Source organism: Odontesthes bonariensis, chromosome 11 (genome assembly GCF_027942865.1).
Source record: "Odontesthes bonariensis isolate fOdoBon6 chromosome 11, fOdoBon6.hap1, whole genome shotgun sequence".
Lineage (NCBI taxonomy): Eukaryota > Metazoa > Chordata > Actinopteri > Atheriniformes > Atherinopsidae > Odontesthes > Odontesthes bonariensis.
In genome coordinates, this window is record NC_134516.1 from 9,941,089 (window position 1) to 9,945,363 (window position 4,275).

Genomic DNA, 4,275 nt, shown 5'->3' on the forward strand with positions numbered 1-4,275 from the left:
ATCACGATTACAAGCGGCCGAAATGAGTTTCCTCCGCAGGGTGTCTGGGCTCTCCCTTAGAGATAGGGTGAGAAGCTCGGTCATCCGGGAGGGGCTCGGAGTAGAACCGCTGCTCCTCCGCATCGAGAGGAGTCAGATGAGGTGGCTCGGGCATCTGGTTAGGATGCCTCCTGGACGCCTCCCCGGTGAGGTGTTCCGGGCCCGTCCCACTGGGAGGAGGCCCCAGGGAAGACCCAGGACACGTTGGAGAGACTATGTTTCTCGGCTGGCCTGGGAACGCCTCGGGGTCCCCTCAGAAGAGCTGGAGGAAGTGGCCGGGGACAGGGACGTCTGGGTTTCTTTGCTCAAGCTGCTGCCCCCGGACCAGCGGAAGATGATGGATGGATGGATGGATGGATGGATGGATGGAACTTTTGAATACTTGGTCCAAATTACACAAATGAGGCATTGTTGGAATCCTTGGATCATAACGAGTCCAACGCACACGATGACGTCAATTTGCGTATACTTAGATTTTCCGCCATTTTTAATTTTATCAAAAAGCTTAAAAAAGCATTTCAGGTCACACAGATTTTCCAATCGTCACAAAACTTGTCACATAGACTCTTAACTCATTGGCTGCCAGCCATTTTCAGTTCAGAGACACCCATACTGCCAAGTGTTTTACAGTATTTTGACTGATTTTCCAAGACCCACAGAAAAGTGTGTCTTATGACTATGTGCACACCGAAATTACCAAACGAAAGAGTAGACTCTCTTCTTTCATCAGGAAAAAAAAGTTTGTTTCTACCATTTTCAGTCCTTTAGTAATAGACAGTAGAACATAGGTTGGTTTCACCAAAAACAGCCGTTTGACCAAAAAAACGGAGAAAACACGCTTTTTCTTTTTTGTGCAAAGTGGCACTGCTGCCACCTTTGGCAGTCAGCGTTTTTTTTTTTAAATTGACGTCTATAGACGTCAATGGCACCGAAAGAGTTAAGACCAAGCCGCACAAAAGTTATCGTTTTGAATTTTTAATTAGGCTTCCGATTTTCCATGAAAGCCAATCAAACTCGAGGTTGACGCCATCAAACCGGAAGTGAGGTCATATCTTGGCAACCATTTGATGTTATGACGTCAAACTCATAACACAGACTCAAGACCACTAAGGTAAGAGGCCCAAGAAGTTTGGTGACGTTTGGCCTATAGGTGGCGCTATATGTAGCAAAAATGCATTTTTGCTACATATCTTTGGATCACTTGGTCCAAATGTCACAAATGAGGTACCGTTGGAATCCCTGGATATAGCCGATGTCACCGTTTCTCATGACGTCATCTGCGCCATCTTGGATGTTCAGCCATTTTGAATTTAATAGAAAACCTTCAAAAAGCATTTCAGGCCACCGGGATTGTCAAATCTCCACGAGACTTGGCAAATAGAATCTTCAGACCAAGCCGCACAAAAGTTATCAGGTGGATTTTTTTTATTATACTTCCGTTTAACCGCGGCAGCCAATCAAACTCTATTCCGACGCGCAAATGGGACATTTGGCCGTATCTCTGCGATGCATTGATGTATCGATGCCAAACTTGGTGCATGGACTCACGGCCCCTTCCTGAGCAGCCCAAGCTTTCCCTATTGTGCCATTCTGCTAGGACCCCCACATCGCTGCTTGCAGCTATATTACTGTGTTGATCTTTTCCTTTGTATACACAACAGAAAGATGAATTAGAGTGAAACTGGTGAAAAACTGTGGATGGCCACATCCATCCATCTTTTTCTGCCTATCTGATGCCAGGTTGCAGTGCCAACAGGCTCTTTGAGTTGACATCTTTTTCCTTAAGGATGCTTTTCTGTTCCTCCAGGTGGATCCCAAGGCGTCCCTGTACCAATTTAAATCCAGTCCCTCTGTGCACAAAAATCTGAGAGGAAAGATGCACAGAGAGGCACTTTTTAGACGTGAACACAATCTAAACTAGATCCTTCTATGTACAGAGCAGCGGCTCCACTTTAATTTCCCCCTGGATGTCTTAAGCTGCTTACCCTATTTCTAAAGCTGAAGCCAGCTACCCTTTAAAGGAACTGTCTTTTTGCTGCTTGTATTTCCAATCTCAGCCTTTAGGTCGTCACCTAAATATCATGACCATAGGTATGGGTTGGGACTGCATGTGGTGCGGTGGGTTCCAGGTTCAACTCCCGACTGTGGCCTTTCTGTGTGGAGTTTGCATGTTCTCCCTGTGTATGCGTGGGTTCTCTCCAGGTGCTCCGGCTTCCTCCCACTGTCCAAAAACATGCATGTTAGGTTAACTGGTGTCTCTCAAATTGTCCTTAGGAGTGAGTGTGTGTGTGGTTGTTTGTCTCTATGTGGCCCTGTGATGGACTGGCGACCTGTCCAGGGTGTACCCTGCCTCTTGCCCGCTGGGATAGGCTCCACCCCCCCACCATGACCCGACAGTTGGATTAAGCGGGTATAAAAAATGTTTTGTGTTCAAAAAATTATTCTGCACACAAGTCTAATCTGTCACAATTTTAGATCAATTATCAAGTCATTGATTTTTAGAAAGGACAGTCTTTCATCTACGATACAAAAAGCCTATTTAATTAAACGTGTGGAGGCTTAAAGTCCTCAATGCGGCTGGTCCAGGTTTGAGTCCCAGCATGAGGTAGATCAACGTGCAAAATACAGGGATGCTTAGTGAACATGAAAATATGTCAAAATAAATTTATCTTGATTGTTAGATTTCTATATAAAACTTTATTGTTTATTGATTCTTGTTCAGAAAGACCACAAACATGTCAACTTCAAGGGGTTTCAGATTTCATCGTGGATTTTTGAAGAAAAGTTTAAGCTTTTTCCTGCTGCCTTTTGACATTACTGCTTAAAACAAAATTCTAATTTTTTAATCATGGATGAGAGCCATGCCTCCATTCAAAGAGCTGGTTTTGGAGACGATGAAAAGCAAATTCTGCTCAAATGCCATTTTGGCACTGATGCAAACATTTATCTCTTTAAAAACGGCACAAAAAAAAACCAAAACATTTATTCAAATACGTCAAAGGAGTAGAAAAACAGGATTTGCTTTTGTTCTACCAGATCTAAATGTAGACGTTAAAGCTATAATGTGTAATATTTCACGGACAATGAATGTCTCCATGTTGCTCCGCCATTTTAAAACTACGGGATTTGTAGAAGGACATGTCATCAGCTTCGCATTTTCTGTTTCATTGGAGTGTAACACTCTTATGTACATTCGTATGCTGAATATAAAGAATATAAGAACACTGCACTTTTGTGATGGAGGTAATTAATAACGATTGAGGTAATACTTGTGAATGATAAGACTCAAATTTGTTAATAGACAACGTGAAATATTACACATTATGGCTTTAAGGGAAGAACACTATTCATTTAACCATCCATACAGCTAAGCTGTTTGCTATTCTAATGTTGTTACAGTGGACAGAATTAATTAAGCCAACAAATGTCACATTATTCAAACTCACGACGTTCAGATTCTTTATCAGTGCATTCTGCGCTGTCTCAGTGGACCGGATACATACAGAAATGCAGTTATGTAAGGTGGGTCACAGCTGATAGAGGGTTGAGTGGAATGAAACTGCAGACTCATGGCTAAACAAGCTCTCAAGCATTTCTATTATTATCATCATCGAGGTAGCTGTTAGTCAGCCTGCGATGTTATTACCGCCTGGCAAAAACACTGGGACGAAGGGAGGGAAAATGATCTTAAGCGAAGAAGGTGACGCATGCTGCTGAAGATTTAAATGCCTTCTACCACACATGATCTGACACTCGCCTTGACAGTGCATTCCCTTTTGCGTTCGACTGGCTCGCAGTTGCTGTCGACTCTTGATTCAGAAAACATCAGACATGCTTGCATTGACACAAAGGAGCTGTGACAAGCCTGTTATTCATTTCTCACCCAGACCATCAGCAGGTAACTCTGCTCATTTGCTTTCCTCCAAATACACAGCCGAGACAGTAAATGATGTAATAGGTTGTTGGGTTAGATACGAGTGGTCATCTTCTCTCCCACGGCCACCCAACCACCACACACATCAGTAGCTGACGTCGCAAAAGGAGATCATCTCAGCTAAATTTGCTCCGTACTTTGGAAACCACATTTGTTGACTGCATTTCCTATGTGTGCCTGCCCTTTAAAACACTGTTTTTTTCTCTATCAAAGATTGAAGAGTTCATTTTCTTCCTAGCCTGGTGTTGTAATTATGTGCACATGCACTTCTTCTGCTTTCCTAATGACGCTAAAGTCAAAGC